This window comes from Panthera tigris, chromosome D1, assembly GCF_018350195.1.
Source record: "Panthera tigris isolate Pti1 chromosome D1, P.tigris_Pti1_mat1.1, whole genome shotgun sequence".
NCBI lineage: Eukaryota > Metazoa > Chordata > Mammalia > Carnivora > Felidae > Panthera > Panthera tigris.
The window spans coordinates 56,372,483-56,397,791 of NC_056669.1; the positions used below are offsets into that span (position 1 = coordinate 56,372,483).

A 25,309-nucleotide genomic window follows, 5' to 3' on the forward strand; every position below is an offset into this window, starting at 1 on the left:
GCCCCCAGGAAACTGAAGCCGGCTACAGACACCAGGATGGGTATGGTGTGACCTTGGACCTCTCTCCGCCTCTGTCAACTTCTGGAAAGTAGATGGGCTTCTGAATTCCTATCCTTCTTAGTCTTCTCAGAGCTATTGTGACAATGTGAATGGAAAGTGATTTGCAACAAGAAAAGCCTTATCAACAAGGGCCCGGGGGGGCCTTGTCCCCTCTGTGACAGGACATGGCATTGTCCTTTTCTGGGACTAATTAGCTCCCATGTCATTTTGCCCTGTTTAGTCTTCCTTCTGCCCCCAGCATAGCAAATTCATGATAGGTGGTAAAAGGAATGAATCTCTACTTGCAGTCTCTGTGAATGTCCCTACCCAACCTCCTCCTCTCCTCCCCTCTCCTCTTTATGCAGGTGTTCCCCTTTTCTGTTCAAGTTCCCCTGGAACCAAGTCTGTGAGCTATTTTGGGGTCTCTCTTCTCTGGAGGAACTTCTCTCTCCATGTTGTCATGCATTCAGCACGCAGTAGGTGTTCAATAAATGTAAGTCCAATTGTGTCTGGGGCTGTATTCATTCCCTGATGCATCCGGTGGAATTATCTTAGCTCACATTTTTCCCCACTTGGGGTGCTCTCTCCCCTTCACTCTGTTCCTTCAGCACAGCCCAGTCAGAGCTCACCTTGGGTTCTGTCCCCTCCAGGAAGCCTTCATGGCTTCCTTTTCTCTCCTTTGAATTTCACTTAGCAGTCAGAGGGCTGATGCTCCTCTGAGCCCCCTAACTGTCAGCAAATGAGCTCAGGACTGGTCTGGTCTCCTGTGGTGTCATCTCAGAGCTCAGCATGGAGAAGGGACCAATGGGTGAAATAATGATTTAAAAATCTCTTGCTGATCCTGAGACAGGCAAGATGAGGAGCCCCCATCTACACTTCACACAGCCTCCCAGAAAGGTGAAGTGCTTTCCCCAAGGTTGCACAGCTGACCCAAGCCTGACAGTAGCTCTGGTTTCCTGCTCATCTTCTATGCTGCAGCCCTCCCAATCCTAGGCTCTCTCTCTGTAGAGTGTGACTAGGTTAGGTCCCAGGGGACCCTGTGGGCAAATAGTTCAAGCGTTCAGGGTTTCCTTAGGACTCAGCAAATGAGTCATCCCAGCCCCACCCAAGCAGAGTGACGGCCCTTTGCAGGTTGAGAATCCCCCCATGTCAGCTTCACTGGACCTAGTTCTTGAATTTATTACCACACTAAGCTCCAGAGCCCCTCTCTGAGCCTTCCAAAGCACTCTCCTCTCTAAAGGCCTTGCCCTCTGTAAGGTCCACTGAGCCTTGGCAGGGAGCCTGCAGAGGTTTGGCAATTTCCCTGAGGTCACCCACCAGGTAGTCCCTTCCCCACCTGCCTCCAGCTCCATTTGTCCATCAGAGGTGTCTCAGTGTTCCAGAAGTCTTTAGGCAAGTCTGCCTTCCCAGATCTCAGTTTCCCTGTCTGCAAAAAATGTGTGTGTGTAGACAGGATGATCTTGGAGGGCTTTCAGTGCTGTGCCCCTTGACCTTTTAAGGATGCGGGTCATGGAAGGGAAGGTAATACTGTGATTTGCCCAAGTTGGTGAGCCCACCTTGATGTGTGACCTTGAACTTGGCCCCATCCCAACTATATAGTGCTGGTGTGTGACCTTGAACTTGGCTCCATCCCAACTATATAGTGCTGTAGCATAGTCTGGTGGGGGAGGACGGTCTTCCTAAGTCTGTAGCAGCCTGTGATATCTAGGGCCCCTTTATCTTGGCAGACTCCCTTTTCGTCTGTTCCCCCCTTCCTCTGAGGCAAGTGGAGGAGCAGCTGGGCAGGGCTGACATGACGAAGCTCAGTCATTAGGTAGTGGGGGAGGCCCCAGGTTCTCTCCTCTACTGTAGCTTCTGCACTGGCAGGGAGGGGAAAACTCCACTTCAGGCTTTGCTGTTCCCATTTTTCACTCCCCTCCCCCCCCACCCCCCACTGACTGTGAGACACAGGAAAATCCATAGGCCCAAGATTCATTTTCTCCATTGAGTCAGCAGAGGCCACGCTCTGCTTTTGAGGGGCCAGCAACTGGCTTTTAAATAACTCTCTGATATTTAATACCCTCCTCCTCCACTCTGCAGCCTGGGCCTCTGGGGAAAGGCTAGAATAAATGAGCTGGATGAGTCCTCTCAAAGTCGTAAGTGTTCCTGCCTCCACCTCAACCCACCCTCCCCCACCCAGACTCCCAGGCCATTGGGGAAAACCTGATTCTTTATTAGCCTTGCACTGTGCTTTACAGTTTTTAAGTGGTGTCCCAGTCTGGGTTTGTTACCCCCAGGTTAGAATTGAAACCTGAAGTTTAGAGAAGGAAAGTGACCCCATTTTGCTTTTGGTCTTGGTCTACTAGTGGCTGGCTGTGTGACTGTGAGCAGGTTCATGTCCCTCTCTGGGCTTCTCATCCCTTCACTGTGCTACAAGGTGGTTCAGCCGGTGAGTTGCTGCTGGTCCCTCTAGCTGTAAAGTTTTCATGAGTTACTGCCCTGATCTAGGTCTCCTCTCACGGAACTACTTTTTGCCTCCACACTCTTCTTCCTGGGGAAGCTGAAAGGCAGAGCAGACTTAGGCTCAAGGCCAGCCAGGGTTCCAGTATACACACTCAGTTGAGTCAGGGACAGGAGTTGGTAGGGGGAAGGGGAAGGAGCAGGGTTGGGGGTTTTCTTCTCCTCTCCTCCCCTCCCTTCCCATTTCCTTTCCTCCCCTTTTCTTCCTATGTTTTGCAGGTAGAGGTTGGGACAGGTCAAGGGCAGTAGCCTATTTAAATCTTGATTTCCTTAAAGCTCAAGGTCTCTTCAGCTATAGATGCGCTTTGAGGAGGTGAGAGCTAAACTCTCTAAGCTGCACCAGGTTCAGGCTCCTGATAATGGAAGTTAGTGAGGCCAGTTCTCCTGGCTTCACCACTGTTCTGTGTCATTCGAAAAATAGGAATTGATACCTCTGTTGGTTGTAAGAGTGATGCTTGGGGGCCACCCCAAACTAATAATGCAACAAGCCTATTTTATAGGTTTTCTGATTCCCAGTTTGGTGCTCATGCCACTGCCTTGCCATATGCAGGAAGTTGGGGGCTGAGGAATGGGAATGGGAGAGGCAAATGGGTTCTTGCTTAGATCTAGGAGTGACCTTAGTTTGTTTGGCTTCCTTGTTAACTCGGGTCCTCATGATCCTCCTCAGCTACTCTAAGCCTTCTACTTCTAGAATTATAGGATCTTGGAATCAAAGCACTGAATTATAAGAACCACAGAGTTTGAAGGCCATAGAACCATGGTCTGTTTGAATCAGAATGTAAGACTCTTATGGTGGTAAATGAAACACTTAGAACTTGTGGAAGGTTGTTATATTAATGTTCCCCTGCAATGAATCCTGCCTATTTCTATCTATACTTTTGTGATGTCCCTTCCCACACTGACTAGTTTGGCCAGTTGAACTCCTTTGGTTATTGAGACATCAGCAAATGTGATGCAAGCAGAGGATTTAAAAGTGCTTGTGCATTGGGGCTTTCCTTCTCCTGGTCCCCTGAGATCTCCATGTATAGATACCCGGGCAAGCTTCTTAGGGGAAGAAACCAGAAATGAGCCACCCCAGCTGAAGCCCTCTAGACCAACTGGCTCCCAAGTGATCTTCCAGCCAGCTGCCTGAGTGACCCTAGAGAAGACCAGGAGAACTATCCAGCTGACCCAAGCCCAAAATTGCTGACTCACAGAATTGTGAACAAATAAAGTCGATGCTGTTTTAAGTCATTATGTTTTGGAGGGGGGTGGTTTGTTACGCAGCAGTAAATAACTGATTCAGAGGCTTAGAATTAGAATTGTAGAGTCTTAGTCACAGATTCCATATACCCCTACAAGCATGTATCTTGGTTCCTGGCAGCAGAGACTGGAATCTTTGATGTAGCAACTGAGGACTAAAAGGGTCCTGACACCTCTAACCAGTGAGACCCACTCCTTTTCTTTATCGACCGACGGGGAGACCAGTTGACTCACTCACCCTCTTACAACCTGGAGCCTTCCCTCCACCCACAAGGTCTTTTATTCTTTGGCATTTTGTTCATTCTGTCACAAGGTCTTCTTGTCCTACCCCTGGGCTGGCTTCTCAATCCCTTCCCTCTGCTTTAGGAAGCTGTCTCATGCTGATCTGCTTGTTTTGGTCTTGGGGGCTAAATGTGTATGTGGTGGAAACTCATCTTGGTATTTATCCCAGTGCCTGGTACAGTGTGAGTTAATGAACATGTGTGTCCTGAAGAAAACTGCCACCACTACCACCAACCTTCTCGCCTTTCCCTGCTGTGTCCCCTTACTACAGTGTTCCTGGATCTGTCCACGGTGCTGAATGTCTTTATCCTTCTTGCCACTGCCTGCCTCAGAATGGCTACTTCTAGAAGGTAAGAATCATTTCTGTGTCCTAGAATTAAATCTCTCAATCAATGCCCACCTCTGTCTCCTTCCCTCCCTCTCCCTCCTTCCCTGTCTTCCTCTCCTTACCTCTGTCCCTCCTCTCTCCATCTCCTCCTCCCTGCCCTCCCCCATCACTCATACAGATCATTAGGCTGCAGTATTTAATGAAAACTAATATGTGGTGATGTATACTAATTAGGATTAGGTTAAGTGGTATGCATCAGAATGCCCAAAAACAAGGGTCTCTTAAAGGATAAAAAAATAAAAGTAAAAAAAAAAAAGTCCAGATGTAGACAGTCCAGAGTCTGAATGGTTTCTCCACATTCATGAGAACCAACACTCCTTCTAGCCCCCCACTCTGCCTTCCCTAGGGTATAGTCCTCATTCTTTGGTACAAAATGGCTGCTAGAGCACCAGCCATCACATCAGATAGCAAGTGGAGACAGAAGATAAATAAGGGGGCCACTTCCCTTACTTTTATCCAGCACTTTCACTTACATGGCCACATGTAACTAGCTTCAAAGAGCATGGTCAATAAGTCTTTTAACTTGGAGGCAATGTGCCCAGCAAAAGGTTATAGTCATTACTATTGAAAACGAAGGAAAAATAGCTATTAAAAAGTAACTGGATATCTCTGACAGTGGTATTGATGGCGACAGTGACTGTGGCATCCTAGTTGTGGTGTTGACGGTGGTAATGCAACGGTAATGGTGGTGGTAATGGTAGTAGAAGGGGTGATGATGGTGATGGCGGTCATGATAATAGTGATGGTGATGAACAAAGAGATAATGGCGAGGATGGTGATAATAAAGCTGGTGGCCAATATAAGCTTTGGTCCAGGAACACAGACTCACTCAAGCATCAGCCTGGCCCAGGAGAATACCAGAAGATGGACCCAACAGACTGCAAGGTATCTGGAGCTTGGAGTCTGCTCCAAGCCACAGGGGCACTGCTACTTTTCAGCGCATCAGCCGTGAGCCTCTTGCCTTCTTAAGGCCAAGTCACCCCCGAGCAAAGCATGAATCAGATTCCTCCCATTTAGGCTGGAAATAACTCTGGAATGAAAACTTAAGGCCTCAGGGAAGTGAAGCAGCAAGAGTGATACTGGACTTCCATTTATTAGACAATAAACACTGATGGAATTTGTTGTTGCAGTCAGAGTTGGCTTTGCTGTGAAGTACACAGGGAAACACGTGGATATGTAGTCTCAAAAACAGGAATAAACGGTTCTAAGGACAGACATACAGAAAGAGTTACAGATTTGCAGAAAGAAACAGCCCATAGTCCTGGAGACGCACAGACACATTTAGTATCCTAAGGAGGCACGAGGCCGACCCCTCTCCCCAGAGACACAGGCCGTCCAGCCATCTTATTCCATGGGACAACTTTCATTTTACCCCTGGGTCCCTTGCACTGAAGGTACCAGGGACCAGAAGTGACCTTGATGAGGGGGCTCAGAGCTCAGCAGCCAATCAGAGAAGGAAACAGTGTGACCTTTGATACCCATCCCACCTGCAGTGAGGTTGCGCCGGTGTTCCACGGCCTGCCCCAGGCCGGCCCAGGTTCTGTGGCTGAAGGTGACCAGAACAGTGGGACTTGGGATGGAGGGGGTGTGTCCTCCAGGATGTCTCCCCCAGGGGCCCAAGGACACACCTGGAAGCCATTAGCAGAGGAGCCATCAGGCAGCAGGCTCTGGCTCCAGGTGAGAAGGCGTGATGAAAACATGTGGCAGCCTCCTGCCCGCTGGAGATGGAGGGCGGAGGACACCTTGGCCTGAGTAATTCCAGCATCACTCCCCTGGCACCCACCTAGAACGTAAAGGTCACCACAGGCTTTGGTTCTCAAGACGGTTGGTGAGCCCACCTCCTGAACCTTTGACACCATATTTCTTGACCATTCACGGTGACACTTCTCTTCTAGGAAGCCTTCCTAATGACTCCTCTGCCCTCTGCCTCCTTTGTCTCTTTCTCTGCTTCTGCTCAGGGCTCCTCCATGACATCCCCCTGACCTGCCTACCCTTTCCACTGATGTGTGATTCCTTATAAGTGGCACCCCTGCCTGGCTCTAGCTACTGTGGCCCTTCTCCTCTCCGTCCACTGGGAGCAGCTTTATTTCACCGTGGTTTCCGTTGTTTCTTAGTGATTGAAGATGTTCAGGTCCCACCTTGGGTCTCGGCCCCATTTGCTGCTAATCCCTGGCCCTGGGACGCCTGACTCACTCATTTCCCATCTCTGGTGTGCTGGAGCTCCCAGCTCATGAAGGAGCCTGCAGTTAGACCATCTATTACCACGAGACTAGGCCCTCAAAACTGGAGGTTCTTGCCACCCCAGAGCTGCTTCTGCCTTTCTAGCCTTACGTTGGTCTTTTATCAGGATGGTCTAGTGCTGGTTTCCCCCAGCAGGTAAGGTTCTAAGTCCCTAGATTTCCCTAGCTGTGTCCCAAAATGATAGAGAAAGCGTTCAGCTTCAGGTGCACTGGGTAGCTTCCCCCAGCTCTATAAGGGCACAATATCCCTGGGGATCATTAGGAGCTCGTCACTCTCTGGAAGTCTGTGGGTGGGCAGGAAGACCTTGAAAGCTGGCCAGAACACTGATTGCTGGACGCCCCACATATTCCTGGACTTAAGACAGGAACCTCAGGACAGATGGGTGGACAGCAGCCTACACAGTTCCCTGTTGGGCCAACCCCAAAGTCTGTGCCTCAGCAGCTCCCATGGCACACCCAGGATAAACAGCTCTCACCCCTCCTTAGTGCATTGCCTGCCTATGGTGGGGGCTTCAGCTTGGCTCTGCCAGTATGTCCCCAGCACTGCCCTGGGAAAGGAAAAAAGAAGCCAGTTGGAAGTTCAGAAAAGGAAAGGCTAAAAAGGAGCCCACAATCGGCCCTAATTAGCCACTGGGAGAGAGAAAAGGAGGTCAGAGGCCTGAGTCTACTTCTGAAAGAAAGCACCTGGCAGGCAGAGGCATGGCTGGTCTGTACCCCCACACTACACAGCACGGGGCTTGGCCCCACGCAAGCCCATCCGACCCTGGCTCTTAGGACCCCCAGCTGGGGAAGGTCTCGACATCTACACACCTACCCATAGAACTGTCATGGCCCACTCCTCTGAAAGAGGCAGCTGGCTATGGGGAAAGAGGGAGGAAGACGGGAGGGAGGGAGGGCAGTCAGACGTGAGTGAGCATCCACTGTATGCAGTGTGCTGAGTTGAGAGGTTTACATACATGATTGTATTTAATTTTCACAGTGGTCCTGAAATGGAGGTACTTTGGCCTCAAATTTTAAATAAAGAAGTGGACCCTCAGGTTAAGTAGTTGACCCAAGATCACACAGCTTAAAAGGGGCCGAGTGGAGAGTCCAGCTTAGGCTTGTGCTCGGCAGCCTGTGCTCTTGGTGCTATAAAATGAGTGCTTGGAGGGCAGAGCCCTCGCCTGCATCATCTCCTGTGCCCCAGTGCTCGCCCCAGGGAGGGGCAGGCACGTGGCAAGTGCAGAGAAGAGCTGTTGTACTCAACAGGCAGGACAGGCTGAACCAGGGAAGGACATAAAAAGGGGGGGAGGGAGGGATGTTGGAGGCAGTACAGAGACAGATCACTTCCATCCCCTGGGACATCATGCAGGGGACCCCTGGGGCAGCTTTCCTGGGGCTGAGGACAGTGCCGGACTGAACACAGCTTGTGCCTGGCCGTGGGGGAGGCAGGGGAGGAAGAAGTGAGGGAACAGTGCATTTCTCTTTCCCTCTTTGCCACTCCTCCTACCCTCCCGCCCACCCCAGATGGTTAAGCTGAAGCAGAAAACAAAATGAAGAACCTTTAGCCCCTGCTGGAGCCAAGCCACCTCTGCTTAGCTCGGGCAGATCACCAGCAGACCAGCTGGGCCAGGGCCAGGCTGTGGTCCAGAGCGGGCTGGGGGGCATTGAGGAGAGGATACACTAGGCCTCAGGGCAGGGCCACTGTGGGCACAGCACCTTTCCATGCAGGCTGAATCTTCTGGCAGCGGCTGAATGTTCCTAATAGAGGAGAGCGGCAGCAGGATGGGGAGAGGGAAGAGGACCCTCCTTTGGCCCCGCCTATGAGCACCCCAGCAGTAACTGGGGAGTAGGAGAGAACACATTTTGGGTGAGGCAGACTTTACATAGCTGCTGTCTTTACAGCTTTACATCCTCAAAGGTAGTGACTCTCAGTCCTGATTTTAAAGATGAGGAAACTGAGGCCCAGAGAGGGTAAGTAACTTGTCCAAGGCCACAGCGTGAGTAGGAGGAGGGCTGAGATTCCACCCCCAGCCGTTTGGCTCCAGGCCTGCTTTTAATCATCATCATCTCCTGAGAGGAACAGCAGAAGCTTGCCTGTCTGCACCCACCAGCAATTAGGGGCCCCTCGGTATTGTGAAAAATGTCAGTGGAGTGTGTCTGATTAGGCTCATCAGTGCCCAGCATGGGACACATGTGTTTTTAAGATGGATCACCATTATCCTTGGCTGAAGAATTGCGTGGGGTTTTCTAATTACAAATTATTCCTGCTGGATTTCATTATGCTCCCTCTTGTCTGGCTTTTTATGTTCTCCATCTTACAAAACTTTGAAAATCATAGTTGGCTAAGCTTATTTTCTTGGTCTTAAAATATACAGCTAAGCTTTTATTAAGGCACAATGTTGTTATATTTTTAACAAGTGAATGTTTGACTCAATATTACAAGAAGGCAGCGATTATTTGAAATTCACCATTCTACATTTATAACAAGTCGAAAGAGCAGGATGGAAATTTACCTTCCTGTAGAAAACCTTCATTCATTTGGAAGGCAGATTTCCACCTCCCTGTGGTAGAGGGAGGTTCTCATTTGAGTGTTTTGCACTGCTTTCAGCCAACGGCCAACTGTTGTAGGCAAGTGGCCTGTGTTAGATCATTTCTAAGTGAGACTTTTCACTGAAGACTAAAAATTCTTCAGACTTAACAGCATTAACAAAGACAGAAAAAGAATGGCTTGTATCATTGAAAAAAGAAGACGAAAATGCAGTGCTCACCAGGACCCAGCAGAAGTTTACTTAAAGGAAGTCAGGCTAATCTCCCCTCTCTCCTCCTTTGGGAGACCCTGAGTGATAAATCAGGGGTCTGTCAGAGTCCTAAGAATCTTGATTTCAAAAAGGCATTTGGAACATCTCCCAAGGTGTTTTTATGGCAAGACAAGGGGCGGGATCAAATAGTGATACTCTAGGGGAATCCCTAGCTGCCTGGACAGTTGGTGGAGAAAAATTGATTAGTGGATCAATGGCAGTCTGGAGGGCAGACTGTAGCCCTGCCCATGGCTTGGTCTTCCGTGCTGACATGCTTGGTCTGATGTATTTTTGAAGGACTTAGATGAAACCAAATAAAACGTGTATCAGATCTGCAGGCAGAAGGGTGACGATGTCAGGTGGCAGGACTGGGTTTCAAAATGATTTGGATTGACTTGATATGTAGGTGACAGCCATAGGTTCAAGTTCATGGAAGTAAATGCTAGGTTCCTATTAGGGCTCAAAGGTTGGGGTGGGGAGAGGGAAAGGAATTATTGAGCACATACTGTGCTCACATACTGTGCCATAACTTTTGCATAAGGTAGCTCACTTAGTTATGAAAACTCTCGGAGGAGGACATTGCTCTCATTTTTTTTTAAACATTTCTTAAGTTTATTTATTTTGAGAGCGAGAGAGTGTGAGAGTGCCACCAGGGGAGGGACAGAAAGAGAGAGAATCCCAAGCAGGCTCCATGCTGTCAGCGCAGAGCCTGATGTGGGCCTTGAACTCAGGAACTGGGAGATCATGGCCTGAGCTGAAGTTAAGAATCCGATGCTTAACCGACTGAGCCACCCAGGCGCCCCTGTTCTCGTTTTATGGGGGAAGAAACTGAGGCCCCGAGAGGCTGAGCGTTTGCTTGAGGTCACAGCTAATAAGCAGAGGAGCTGAGGCTGGTCAGACTCATAGGCCCACCTTCTCACAAAATGTCGAAGACAAAGGAGACGGAGCTTAACGGCAATTATGTGCAAAGAAAAGAAAAACACACGTTTCTGTGTTGTTAGTCCCATGTTGTAATGCTGAGCCTTTTCTGAGCCTCTCTTTTGGGGCCACCCTGGACCCGGGCTTGGGGCGCAGAGGGAAAAACATGTCCCTCCTAAGCAAGTAGAGCTGTTAGGGGAGGAGAACCCAACACAACAACAGGCAAATTGGTAGCGCCGGGTGTCCTCCATGCCACGGGAGCCCTGGGAAAACGGGACTCCTGCTTCAGGGAGTCCTGGCACACTGCACAGAGGAGGCAGTACCTGGCCTGAGGCCTGAGGATGACTGGCTTGTCTGGGAGCCCAGGGAGCGCATGGCTTGCGGGTCCAGATGGAGTGTACCAGTCTGGGCACTTCATTTCTTTCATCCTTCAGCTCTGAGCCCCACTGTAAGGCCCAGGAAGAATCTGGGCTGAGGAGATGGGGAGGTTTGCCCATTCTCCACCCCCAGCTCCCAGACCAGGAATGGAAGAAGAGAGCAGGAGGGGAGCGGGAGATCTGGAAGGCATCTGGGAGCCAGAGTCAGGGCTTTTCCTCTGGGAACACTGGGAGGTTCTGGGACCTTGGGCTCCAAACCTGCCGGTTACTTTGTAACCATAGGCTGTGTCCACAGCTGTTCCTTCAAGGGCCAGAGATTGGTGCTCAGGGCCAGGGAACATGCAAAGAACAGATGTCCTGGGTGTCATTTGGAAGAGAAAAGGAGGGCAACCCAAGTCTTTGAACCCATGGGGCATCCATGTGAATAGCACGTGCAGAGGCCTGAGGTCAGGGGACAAGGCTTGATGGGCCAGAGATGGGAGGGCAGGAGATGGAGGAGGGGGGTTGCTGAGATACAGTTGGCGAGGTCTGCAAAGGCCAGGCCTTGCAGATCTTGTCAAGATTTTAACCTTCATCCCAAAGGCAAGGAGAAGCCACTGAAGGCTTTTAAGCGGAGAGGTGATCTTTCAGGATCTTTCAGGATCTTTCCTTTCAGGAAAGATCACTGTCACTTTGTGATTGGAGGGGGCTGACTGCGAGAAGACAAATGAGGTGCCTGGGGTACAGGTGGGTGACAACAGCACTGGAGCTGGGTGGTAGTGTGGAGGCGGGAGGGGTGGTAGGCTTGTCACTCGGGGCCTGGTGACCAGATAGTGAGGCAGAGGAGGGATGGCTCTAGGATGTCTGGCCTGTGGATGATGGGACCATCCATCGTGAGCAGAAAGACCAGGAAAGGGGTGGGCAGAGAGTGTGAATTCGGCCTTGGTGCTGATGAATTAGAGATACTGAGGCATCCAAGTGGAGATGTTGAATGGACAGTGGGATATTTGTCTGGAGTTCAGGAGCTGTGTCAGGGCTGGAAATGCGAAGCTGGCATTGTCAGTATTTAGGTGGAATTGAAGCTGCCTGCTTACTGAGAGCCCCCATGGGTCCGTTGTCTGCTCTGAGAGGCAAACCCCCCCACCCAACCCTGCCCCAAAGCTAGCTCAGGACTGCCTCTGGGCTTCCACCGCTTTTCCCTGCACCGTTTGGTCGTGTCTGTCTCCCCACTTCAATGGCAACCTCCATGAGGGCAGGAACCAGATGTATCTCTGCATCCCCATCAGCACAGATCCTGGCACAGAGGAGGCATCAGTGGCAATTTGATAGTTGATGCATGAAGCAGCTCTCAGAGGAATGGGCTGCCATAGAAGGGAATGAGCTTTCTGCCCCAGAAGGCACATGAGCAGGGGTTCTATGGGACTGTGGGGAGTAAGGGAGATTCCTATACCCAGCAGGTGTCCTCTGGGGACCCTCTCTGCCCTGGATTCTAGCTTCCCAGGACCTGAGTCATTTCCCCTAGGGAGTAAGGAGTGTCATTTCCTCTTATCCCTGAGTCCAGAGTTTGGGCTGGGACTCTCTGTGGTTTCCTCCTCCTCTGGAGAGGTTTCTGGAGGCTGTGCTGACCTCAGCAGGTGCTCCCCTCCCCCACGAGCCTCTCAACTCTGGAGCTCCACCCAAGCGTAGATGCCTTGCTGGGGTTTGCAGAAGCTGCTGAGGTAGCTTTGGCCCCGGCTGCTAGGACTGGCCGCCTGCCCTGCCCAGGCTCCTCGACCTCAGCCTTGGCCTGAGCCCTCCTCCCTCCCTAGCCACCTCTGCTCTACCCCACTGCATTCTTTACTGCAGCAGCTTGGTCACTGCAAGAGCCAGAGTGGGTCTTAGCCTGGAGATTCTGGGAGCTTTATAGGAAGGAGGCATACCTGGAACCTGGAGGAAAGGGAACAGATTAGTTGAGAAGCTGGGAAGGGAGTGGGAAGGGGAGGGGTCTGGAAAGGGGCTAAGGAGACACAGAATGTCTCCCTTGCTTTGGAGCACCTTCAAGAGTATCTGGCTCCCTCATTTGGCTCCCTCATTTCTCAGAGAGAAACTGAGGTGCAGGGGAGGCAGGTGGAAAGACTCCTCGTGGGGGAGATTGGAGTGGAGGATGCATCGGGCATAAGGAAGCTCCATATGATTGGGGAGGTGGAGAAGGGGAGGGAGCAGAGGGCCCTGGAGGCCAGGGAAGGCCATGGTAGTTGACTGTTCCACCTGGAGTAGGTGTTGGAAAGGTATGGGAGTCCTGGGACAGAACTTTCTGGAGTCAAAGCTGGCTGAGACTGATTTCCTCCTGTATGAGAATCAGCCCCGCTCTCCTGTCTTTTCTTCCCATCTCACTGGGAACTTCTGTAAAATAAGGACCCCCTCTTCCATCTGATTGAAACATTCCTAAGGTAGGGAATAGTCTGGAGGCTCCCTGAGATTGGAGGACTGCCTCCCTCACCAGACTGGGGCCAGGACAGGACTGAACATCCATCCTCCGTCCATCCACAGCACTGGGAGCTGGAGCAGTGCAGGGAAGAGAGGGGACTGGGGGCTTGCCCCTCAGATACGGAGACGCAGAAGGCACCTCAGAGGGGCTTAAATTTGACACAACTGACCAGCACTGCCCCATTCAGAGAGGAGAAGGCGAACCTTAAAGCCTGTGAGATGAGAGATAAAACCAACAGAGAGAATTTCAGCTCCGGGGGCTGAGTCCTTACCTTACAGCGTAGCAGGGCCTGATAAGGCACACGTTGTTAGAAGAGGTGGGAATGTTGAGTTATTCCCACCCTGGCTCGGAGCGCTCAGCCTGAGATAACTGTGGTGACCGTGGTCCATGCCAGCTGGGCTAGCTCTGGCAGCAGACACTGCAGGGGACTGCCAGGCTGCCCCAGAAAACCCAGAACTACGTTGACTTCCAAACCACTACAGGACAGGACTACAGGAACTTAGAGAACCAAAGCACGGCCTTGCCATCTCTTTGTTAATATAATTTTATGCCTGTTTTTTTTTAGAGTTATTTTGATTTTTTTTCCAGAGTGTGCTCACTATAGAAAATTTGAAAAATGGAAGGTAAAAATAAACACACCTATGATCCCACTATCCAGAGACATTTTTGACAAATTTCCTTCCCGTCTTTTTTCTAAGCGTATGTTCTCCATAATTGTGTTAACACTGCTCTAATCTTTAAAACTTTTACTTTTATTTTTTTCTTATGATTATTAAGGGAAAGCATGCTGTTAGTTAAATCTTTTTTTAATGTTTATTTGCTCTTGAAAGAGAGAGAGAAACAGAGCATGAGCGGGGGAGGGGCAGAGAGCGAGGGAGACAGAATCCAAAGCAGGCTCCAGGCTCTGAGCTGTCAGCACAGAGCCCGATGTGGGGTGAGATCATGACCTGAGTCCAAGTTGGACCCTTAACCTACTGAGCCACCCAGGCGCCCCTAGCATGCTCTTAGTTTAAAAAAAAAAAAAAAGTATAGGAAAACATGAAAAAGCAGGAAAAAAAAAACTACTCAATAATCCCATTATCCCATCAATCATTTTGTGAAGACATTGGAATATTTACTTCTTGACATTTTTCTGTGCCCCCACATGTTTTTGTTTTTGTTTTTGTTTTACATGTTAGGAACCGTAAGTACAGTGATTGGCTTACAGTTTGGGAGACAGCATGATGTCTTTATAACAACAACAAAAACCCACCTGTATTCAAATCCTGGCTCTATCACTCATTAGCTGAGTGGCTTTGGAAGTTACTTTCACCTCTAAAACCTTAGTTTCCTCAGCTATCAAATGAGATCAACCATTATCCAGTTAGAGAATTGCCTTGCAGATCTGTGTATATAAAACATCTGGCAATGCATCTCATACTTAGTGAGTCCTCAATAAAAATGTAGTGGACACTTGTCACATTTTTTGCTGCCTAAAACAAATCCATTTTTATATTTTGAATCCCCCAGGAGGTGAAGCCGTTGGGAGCTAGGACCCCACCTTCCATTTCAAAGCCGAAGGGGGCCAGATAACTCTCCCACTGTCACCCCCTGGCAGTTTGGCCAGCCATTCCTGGCTCAGGACTTCGATGTGACAGTTAGTGAGGCTGGGAGGAAGATTCATTAGAATATATCTGTGCTCATGCCATGCAGCAGTGCAACATCTGGAGGTGTAGTGCTGTGGAGATGTTCAAAGGCCATGCCAGTAGAGGCGTTGGGACCAGCTCTTCCTATTGTATGACCTTGGCTGTGAATTCAGGTGCCCACTCTTTTGATTCTCCAGCTTTCTCATCCACTCTGAGATGCCCAGTGGAACTGCTAATAATTTTTTTCTGTTTTGCTTCGTCTGAGTCCATTGCTGTTGCTTGCAACCACAAAGGTTAGTTCCTAGATCTTTCAACAGTGAAATAAATTTCAGGCACTGGCTTTAACCACCAGCCAAAGTTTTAACGCAGACAATTCCTGGATGTGCTGGAAGTGTTGGGCTTACTGCTGGCCCTTTGGACGATGAACAGAGTGATCCTAGATCTGTGCCTCACTGCTCAGCCCAGAGCCTGCCTGGAGAGAGGAGTTACTCAGAGCTGCTGAAGGCAAGAATGAAGGAAAGGAGGGATTTCTACATGCCCGCTTCCTACAGGCAGCTTGTGTGTGGTTCACTTGAATTCCTAAGGCTCCTTGGACCTCCACCTGCTTTATCCTGTGACTTAAGCAGCCTGAAACCTTTGCAGCTCATTTTCTTCCCCTCCAGACCTGGGTTTCCCATAGGATGGCATGCTGGAGGTAAAAACCCTGGCTGTGTCCTTCCAGTCCAACTTCCTAAACATTTCTTAATCCATACCTTACCTCCGTCTCCAGGATATCATCTCAGCCCACCCTTATGGGGCCCTTACTCACCATTGGACTGGTCTTCAGGAGGCCAGTTAGGTATCAGGAGCAGGCCCCCAGGGGCCAGCTCAAATTTAACCAGTAAGACTGCTTGGCTGGGTATCTTAGGCAAGGGGCTGCAGGCAGGCGCAGCCCACAAGTAGAACTCCAGAGATATCAGCCAGGCCTGAATCCCACCTGGAGCCTGGCATACTGTCAGTGTTCAGGAAGCATGGATTGATCAGAGACTCTGGGATTATTGCTTCTGTCCTTTCTTGGCATGCCATAGGCAGTGAGACCTGGACCTGGCTATCTCTCCTGCCTCATCTCCCCCATTCCTGCCTTATGCTGTAGGCTCCATCCACATCAACTAGTTCCCTGAGTGTATGCCAAGCTGTCTCACTGCCGTGCCTTTGTACATGCTGTTCCCTCTACCCAAGGCCCTCCCTTAACCAGGTCAGCCTGAAGAACTCCCACTAATCCATCCTTCTTATCAGGCACACTGAATGCAAGTGTTGCCTCCTCTAGGGAGCCTTCTGGAACTGGCCCTGGGAGGCCTCCCTCACTGTGCCCCCTCTGGACCCTGCCCCTGCAGTCCTCTGTTATACTGCTTGGCACAGAGTGTTGCAGGTATATGTCTTCCTCAGAAGGCAACACTTATGAGGGAACTGGACTTGTTTCTCTCTGTACCTTCAGTGCCTAGCCAGGATCTGGCACAGAGGGAAATCCAGGACGTGTTTGTTTCCTTTCTACACACCCCCACTGCCCTGGAGGTAGGAGATGCGGTGGGAGAGGCTGCAGGACCTTAAATGCCAGCTAAGGAGAGAGGCGTGGTCAGATTTTCACTGTTGAATGATTCTAGTGGCTGGGACCCCTCTCATTTGGGGTAAGAAGAGTAATTTTTCAATTTGGCTCTCTCTCAGCCCAGAAAACAGGGGGTTAGTTCTCAGCAGGAACACGAAAGATGGGCCTTTACCTGGGGTCATCACTCCTTCTTTCCCTGGACCCCCTTGCCCTTTCTGCATTCACTTTTAACTCTTGAAGTCTCTCCCCAAAGGCCTGGGGTCTAGGACCCACACCCACTACTCAAGGGCCAAGTGCAAACCCCAATCCCCTGTTATGTAAGTGAATTATCCTCTGTTCCCAACCAGCGCCAGCCAGATCTCCTCCTCCTAATTGATTTAATCTTCTCATACCAGAGAGTTGGGCGGGGCTGGGGAGACAGCACTGATCAGAAGCCAACACGTCAGTGACGTAGGCTCATTAATTACAGGGAATCTAGGTCATGGATTGGCTCTGCGTGGCTCTGATCCTCCCCCTCCCCAGTCATTTGGGTCTCTGAAAGGACATTTTCACCTCCTCCTCATTTGTCAAACCCAGTCCTACAGGGACAGAAAGTTGAGGGTCCCATAAGCACTACCTTTCTCTCAAATCTCCCCAAACTCTCAGCTCTGGCCAGCATTCCAATCTGAGCACAGGGCACAGCCTAACATAATTTATTGAGAAATGAAGAGATGAACAGATGATATAATTTGGGGGTGGGAAGAGACCTTGGTGTTGCCTTTTTAAAAACTTTTTTTAATGTTTATTCATTTTTTGAGAGACAAAAGAAAGAGTGTGAGTGGGGGAGGGGCAGAGAAAGAGGGAGACACAGAATGGGAAGCAGGCTCCAGGCTCTGAGCTGTCAGCATAGAGCCCAACATGAGGCCTGAACTCACAGACCACGAGATGATGACCTGAGTCAAAGTCAGATGCTTAACTGACTGAGCCACCCAGGTGTCCCGGTGTTATCTTTATTTACTTTCTACACCAAGCAAATCTTCACTTTGCAGCTTCTCTGATAGCGGATGTCCAGATCTTACTTGTGTACCCCCAGAGATGGGGGGCTCACTCCCCTGAGATAACCCTTCCCTTGTATGATGGCCTTTCTCAAATGGGGCTGAGACACCAGCCTTGTGACTTCTGAGACCCAGCTTTGCCTCTGGGGCCACAGGGCCTGCCCCAGAACAGGCAGCCAGATCCTGAGACATGGTGATTGCTCTTCTTCAGGCTGAACACTCCTGGCTCTTTCACTAGTTCTTTATTTGGTAGACTTTACATATTACTCCCCACTGTATCTCTTCTGTGGACAAGGCATGGAGATCATCATCTCCCCAGATGCACAGAGCAGAACAAAGACTTCAGGACAGTGTGAACAGGTCAGGGCAGGACTGTCACCTTTTCTGATGTTGATATTAGATTTCCATTGATAGAGCCTGAAATTGATGGAGATCTTTTGAGGCTGGATAGCACACTTTTGACTTAGCTTACACACAGAGTCAGCAAATCCCCATCATCATTTTTTTTTCTGACATTAGCAATGGAAAGTCTCCATGAAAATGATCTTTGTGATAATTAGGAACATCTCCAAGTTTCTTCCCCATAATTCTTAACATCTACCCTGACATTTCTCATACAATCATGCAATTATCCATCTACCCATTCACCCACACTACTATCTATATATTCATCCATCCATTCACCAACCTCACTCTCTGCCTACATACTGTTCTACTCAGCTGCCCATAGATTCATTCATGCACTCATTCACCCGTCCATCCACCTACCTACGAACCAGCTCATTTACCCATTTATACATTTCTGTCCACCTGTCTGATCATCTACTTAACTGTTCATCCATCCATTCACCATCTACCAATATAAACCTCCTGTCCATCCACACATCCATCTCTTCATCTACTCCCTGTCCCAGTCACTCATACATCTATATTCATCATCCATCTGTCCATCCATCCAGTACTTACTGGGGTTCTATTATATTTTAAATCTGTGTTGAGCATTCTGAGTGATTCAAAACTGAGTAAAATACAGGTGCTCATTCTTTGGGAGCAGTTAAAGCAGATGATGATGAGTACTGTAAAACAGGAACAATGAAAATGCTTTGGGGATTCAGAGGAGGGAGAAGTGGTATCTGGATAAGGCTATGGATATCTTCTTGCCAGGGTAAACTTTCGGGTTGGGCCTTAGTAGAACAACAGTATGTGGACATACATAAATGCATTGGAAGTAATTCCAAGTAAAAGAAGCAGCATATCAAAGATACAGAGAACAGAATTCATGTCTTACTCCTTATGCCCCCACTAAAGTACGAAATACAGAGCTGGGCACACTTTAGTAACCTGATACATATGCAGTGATTCATATTGTTCCTTCTCTGACAGGGATACCCCCAGTAGTTAATCAAGAGTTTAGTCTTTCTCTTTAAGAGGATTCTACAGTTGCCTTGCTGGATGGCCTTGGAGAAGTAACAAAGCCTCTATGGGATTCTCTGAGTTTGGAGTTGAATTTCTGTCTCTATCAGGTGGTCCTTTCCCCCTAATTTTAATTATTTCTACTATGTTCTCTGCTCTCTTCAGAGACATCAGCATTTCCACATATCTTAAATTTTATTTTCTTTTGTTGGCACCAATAATCTCAATCCCACCCCTCTTCAGCTGCCTCAGCCACATCCCCAGGCAAGAAATTCTGTAATATGGAGGAAGGGAGAAGTTCTGTGTAAAGGAAATAGCACTGAAGTAGAAGCCAGGAGTCATGAATTCAAAACCAGCTTTGCCACGAGCTTGCTTTGTGACCTTAGGCAAGCCTCTTTCCCTCTGTTTTAATCCTCCCCATAGAATCTAAGCACTGAACATAGCATTTGAGATCCTCTCATCCAATATCCTCATCTTATAAATGGAAAAAACAGGCTCATAAAGAGCATGTGACTTGTTCTAGATCCTATCTGGATTAGTGGCAAAGCCAGAACAAACTTAAGATTTCCTGACTTTTGGCTCAAGGTTTTCTTTACCCAACCACAATTTTTCAGTCTCCAGTCACAGCCCCTGTATATCTCAGGAAGAGCTTCCTCTCCCACTTCCATTCCCCAGGAAAGAACGTGTATCTTCCAAATGTTTTGACTGCGTATTATTGACGCATGCCTGGGTGGGGGCTGGAAAGGCACTATTTAAGAGCAAGTATTCCCAGCCTGACGGAGTTAATTATGTTCATCAGGAAGAGAGAAGAGAAAGGAACAATGCGCTCTGCTTATCTACTGGGCTTTAATCAAATTGAGAAACGAGGAAATCCATCACCCAGAGGCTAAGGGAGTTGGAGAGCTTGGCTTCCGCTGGCTCTGAGAACTGTAATGGGTTGGGCGCTGTCCAAGGTGCTGACATCTTCACTTACTGCTCTGAGTTGCTAGGAGAGGCAGAGGGACAGCAGCTTTTAGAAGATGGACCAGGATAGAGTAAGAAAAGGTCTGGACCTGCTGGGGACAGGCTTGAGTTCCTATTCTGTCTTCTGAATCTTCCCTTTTCCATTTATTTGTTTATCATCTTTAGGAAAAATATCTCTTATGGCTAGAGTCCTCGGCTGGGATTGAAGAAATAGGAAGAGAGGGAAGAGCCCTAGACCCTTTGCTGTCAGGGAGATGGACCCCAGTATGAGGGTGGAAGCCCTTTCTTGTCCTTGAGGACTTTCCCATATTAAAGGGAGATGTGAGTTATGCTTTTATAAAATCCTCAGTCCAATGATAGTTATGAACTACCTTTGAGAATTTGTTAAAGTGGTGGAGAAGCATCACTGTGTCTTTAACTCTAACTCAAGTATGATATAAGGGAGGCATGGACCATGTCTACATGGAGCCTTCAGTCTTATGAGGAAGACCTGGTCTTCCTCTGGAAAATCAAAGTTCAGCTGAGGAGACATGTTCTTGATTTAGAGGGAAACCTCAGTTATAATCAGGGAGACAGGATGGACAGAGACATTAAAATGTGCACAATAACCTACCAAAGAACTCAGATCTTCACGCTTCTGATTGAGGTTTTTGGTGCTAGACATTTTGTGTTAATAAAGGAAAATTTGCTGGTAGAGGTGAGCTTGAGCTGAACTTAAAGGAAAGCAAGAGACTTGGGTCTCTAAATCTTAGGCCTCCTGAGAGTCATGACCATGCCTTCTCCTTCCCTTATATCCCCTTTAGAGTAAGCACAAGTCTTGGCACAGAGCAGATCCTTGTTCAATGTATAATTGCCAGCAGATAGAGAGTGAATGTACTTCCTCAGTGTTTGGGGAGATAGCAGAGTGAGGATGGTATAGAGATCAAGGAGGAGGGTTGGTTGGAATGAAGAGCCCGAGGCTAGGGTGGGGGGATAGTGGTGGAGTGATAAGATGGACACAGGGAGTAGCCCAATGTATGTCCAGGTCACTGAAGTACAGCATTTGGAACAACTCCTTCATATTTCTGGAGCTTCTGAGAGACACTTTATTGAATCTTGGACTGTTAAAACTAGAGACTATTAAGGTACAAAATCATAGACTGCTCAGCTTCTAGAGCCACATGACCATGGATAGTTGGAATATTAAAACCGTACCAACTTAGCAGGGCAGAACACAGTGTGTTGAAGTTATAGAAATACTATAGAATACTAGAGCCAAAGAACCAAAAGTCCATATTAGGGAATATTAAAATCCAAGAATCTCAGTGTCAAAAGGGAAAAGAAACCCCAGTTTATCTACTCCCACTATTTGTATCAGTTATGGTGCTGAGAGTATTCTAGTATATTTTCCCATTTAATTTCTACTATAAGGTTTAAGCCATTTATTCCTGTACCTACACAATGGAGTACTTCTGTCAAAAGTTTATCAAACATATACTTGCATAAGTTTCATGACAGGGGAGTCATTATCTGTGTGCATACCTCTACTCCCTGCTGAATGGCAGATAGAAAGTTCTCTCTTATGTAAGCTGCACTCTCTTCCTGTAGTGTCCCCACATTGGTCCAGTTCACGTCCTCTGAGCTACACTGAGAAAGTCTAATCTCCCACTCACATGACAGCTTTTCATATGGCTAAAGACAGTCTTTATTTCTTTCTTCTCTAGGATAAGCTGGTTTGTTCATCATGTAGCTAGAAATGGGACAGCAAATCAAAGAATATCTGAGCTGGAAAGGCCCTTAGAGGTCATTTTGTCCAGAGACTTCCTTTTACCGCTAGGTGGTACAGCATCATGGTCAGGAGCCTGGGTTTTAGAGAGAGATGAGTCTGAATTCAGAATCCAGAGATCCAGCACTAATTTTGTGTGTAACCTTGGGTAAATTACATAATATGTCTGGATCTCAGTCTCCTTATCCATAAAATAGAATAATAATATTGACACACTATAGTTGATGCGAGCATTGAATGAGATAATGCAAGGGAAGCTCTTAGTGGAGTGCTTGGCACAGAGTAAGCAGTCAATAAATATTAGCTATAATTATTGGAGGTCCAGAGGGGCAGGGACTTGCTCAAGATCACATGGCAACTTAGAGGCAGAGCTAGGGTTAGACCAAGGCCGCCTGCCTCCAAGGCCAAGTCACTTTCCCATTTACATTTCCACTCTATCTGCCTTGGGAAAAGGAAATAACTCCAGAGGGAATTGGAATACTTTGCTCACTAAATCAGTTAGAATGCAAGTAAGAGAATACCTGATTTAGAGGCTTAAACCTTTTGTTTCCTTGACAAGGAGAGGGGAGGAAGGTAGGTTCAGGTTTGTCTGGTGACTCAACCATGTTTAATGATCAAGGCTTTCCCAATTCTAAGCTCTGAGAGGGACTCCTCTGTGATCACAAAATGGCTGATATGGCACCAAGCACCATGTCTTCCCAAGCAGGAAGAAAGGGAATGGGAGCATAAAAGGTCTTCTTCTCTCATGCCTGTGTCATCCAGGAGGAGATTTTTCCAAGCAGACCATCCCCTTACATCTTATTGACCAAAATGAAGTCACATGTCTACTCTTAGACTAGTCACTGGTGAAGAGGAAGGCATTTCCATGAATGGTTTGGATTATCCCTGTGGCTAAGTACCTTGCTACTAAAACAAGGAAAGGGAATTGGCTATAGGAAGTCAACCAGTAGTGCTTGCCATATTTAACTCTGTCTCCTCTCTGGATTGGCCTCTCCTGTCCTTTTCACCTCTGCTAGGGATCCTGCCCTGGTTTCCACCCTTGTCCAGCACACCCTCTTCTACCACATAATTGAGCATCACCCAATTCAAGTCTACTTTGCCAAGCTCTTTCATCTGTTCATGTTCAAGTCTTGTTGTCCCACGCAGTCTGTGAGCATTGGGAAACTAATAGCAGCTACTAATGAATAATTGTGTGCCAGACACTCCTCTGTCCACTTGTAACCAGCTTCCAATGGCTGGTTCCAATGCTCCATATCTCCTGGTGTTTACCACTTTTGTGTTCCCCTCCCACATTGTACCAGGGTTAGTCTGTGTGACCAACAGAATATGAAAAAGTTATGGCATGTCACTTCTAAGATTGTATTAGAAAAGACACCTATGGCTTCCATCTTGGTAGCACACATTCTCTTGGATCATTCATTCCAGGGGAAGTTAGCCATCACGGCAAGAGTACCCTTATGGAGAGGCTTGTGTAAAAACTTTGACCAACTGCCAGCAAAAAATGGTTGCCTGACAACGACCACAGAGTGAGCCTGGAAGTGGATCCCCGTTAAGCCTTCTGATGACTGCAGCCCTGGCTGACACTTGACTGCAACCTCATGAGAGATCCTGAGCCACAATCTCACAGTCCACTTCTGGGTCCTCAATCCTCAGAAATTGTGTGAGATAATAAACATGTGTTATTTTAAGCTGCTTCTGGGTTCTCAATCCTTAGAAATTGTGTGAGATAATAAATATGTGTTATTTTAAGCTGCTAAGTTTTGGGTTAGTTTCTTACTCAGCAGTAGTTAACTGCTGTAGTGCTATATTGTCACATTACACCCTCACAACAACCCTGAAAGGTAGAGTTTGTGTCTTCCATTGTGTGTGTGTGTGTGTGTGTGAGAGAGAGAGACAGAAAGAGAGAGAGAGAGAGAGACAGCAAGCATATGCATACACAGAGGGAGAGGGAGAGAGAACTTTAAGCAGGCTCCATGCCCAGCACAGAGCCCAATGCGGGATTCCATCCTACAACTGCAAGATCATGACCTGAGCCCAAATCAAGAATTGGATACTTAACTGACTGAGTCACCCAGGCGCCCCATTCCTTCCATTTTTAAGATGAGAAAACCAATGCTGAGTGCAGTGACCTCTCACACCTGGAAAGTGGCACAGCTGGGATTTGCCCTCATGTTTATTGGATTCCAGAGCAGAGGGAGAACCTGGTTCTGTTTTCTCAGCTGGAATGTCTGCAGGGTGAAGTTTGAGGAACAGAACAGGAGGAGGAGGTCTCTTTCTCTGATGTGTCTCCTCTCATTTTTTTTTTATTCCATCACATTAGTTAGCAGCCACTACATCATCAAGTGTGTATATGTGATTCTGTGGCAAGAAGTTTTATTAGAAAAAACAGTGGAATTTTGAGAGGCTCTTGAGTAACCTTGGACAAATGTTTGTGCTTTTCTAGGCCTTAGTTTATTTGTCCACTATATGGGAAATATAACCCTTGTCCCACATGCCTCACCAGGAAACCGTGAAGATCAAGTGTGAAGGGATTGTGTAAATGTGTAAAATGTGTAAATGTGTAAAATGTGTAAAATGTGAAGTGTTGTTGAGTATGGAAAGGTCTGCTTTGAGTACAAAGCACCCCTGACCCAGGGCCCTCCCAGTCCCACACAGCTACCTCTGCACAGGTGGCCAGTGCTCCCCCTCTTCTCTCCCACCTGAGTTTTGCTTCCAGAGACAGAATATTGAGAGAAGTTTAAGGCCCCGACTCACTTCTTTAGCCTCATCCCTCACCATGACCCCTCTCTTAGGCCACACTGCAGCCATGCTGAACTAGTGGAAATTCCCCAAGCCTGCCAGGAGCTTTCTGTATGCTGAGACTTTATCTGTGCCCTTTCTTTTCCCTGGACACCGTTCCCAGCTTCTCCACCTGGTGTGTTCCTACTCATCTTTCAAGACTCAGCTTAGATGTCCCCACTTCTAGGATGCCTCTCTTGACCCGGTTCAGGACCTCCTAATTCTCCCCTTGATTAGCGCACCAGCCTCCTGCCTGAGCTCTTGGCCTCCAGCTTCCCTTTACCACTCAAAGCCCCCATGGTGCAGCCAGCAGCCTTTCTAAAACACAAATCTTGTCATGTCACTCCACTTAAAATAACCAGTCAATGGAATTATCCATCAATCAATGCTTCAAGGGCTTCTCCTTGCCCTCAGGAAGATATCCAAAGCCTTCTGCTGGAACTCAAGGCTTAGTCCCCAGTGGTGTCTCCAGCCTCAGCTCTCCTGTCTCACCTGATTGCCCCACCCAGCACAGTACACCCCTGCCACATTGCTCTTGTGTCATATCTCAGACACACCTTGCTCTCTCATGTCTTCCTATCTTTGTGCATCCCAGTGTTTCTCATGCCCAATCCCTTCATCTTACCTGGGGACTTCCTGCCTAATCTCCTAAGCCAGCTCTGATCTAACCTGTTCTGGAAGACTTTCCTGATGGCCCCAGGAAGAGTTTGTGGCTTCCTCTTCTTTATTCCCTATATGACTACTCATGTTTTTGTCACTGTGTGTCAGCTTGTCTGCTTACACTAGGAGTTTACTGTATCTGACACGTGACTGTGTCCCCAGCAGTGCCAGCACAGGTGCATAGAGCAGCCATGTAGGATTTGTTGGTTGGGTGGGTGGTTGAACAAACAAACGAATGAATGAATGGTGAATGAATCCATCCTTGAACCATCACTTCT

At 48.2% G+C, this 25,309-nt stretch overlaps 1 long non-coding RNA gene across 1 annotated transcript; it reads left to right on the plus strand.

The window, feature by feature from the left end:
* Nucleotides 1-201: 201 nt before the first annotated feature.
* Nucleotides 202-23,301, plus strand: LOC107179526. The gene is made up of 3 exons (XR_006208593.1): nt 202-532; nt 4,334-4,412; nt 23,019-23,301. It is a non-coding gene; the product is annotated as an uncharacterized LOC107179526 (long non-coding RNA).
* Nucleotides 23,302-25,309: the final 2,008 nt, after the last annotated feature.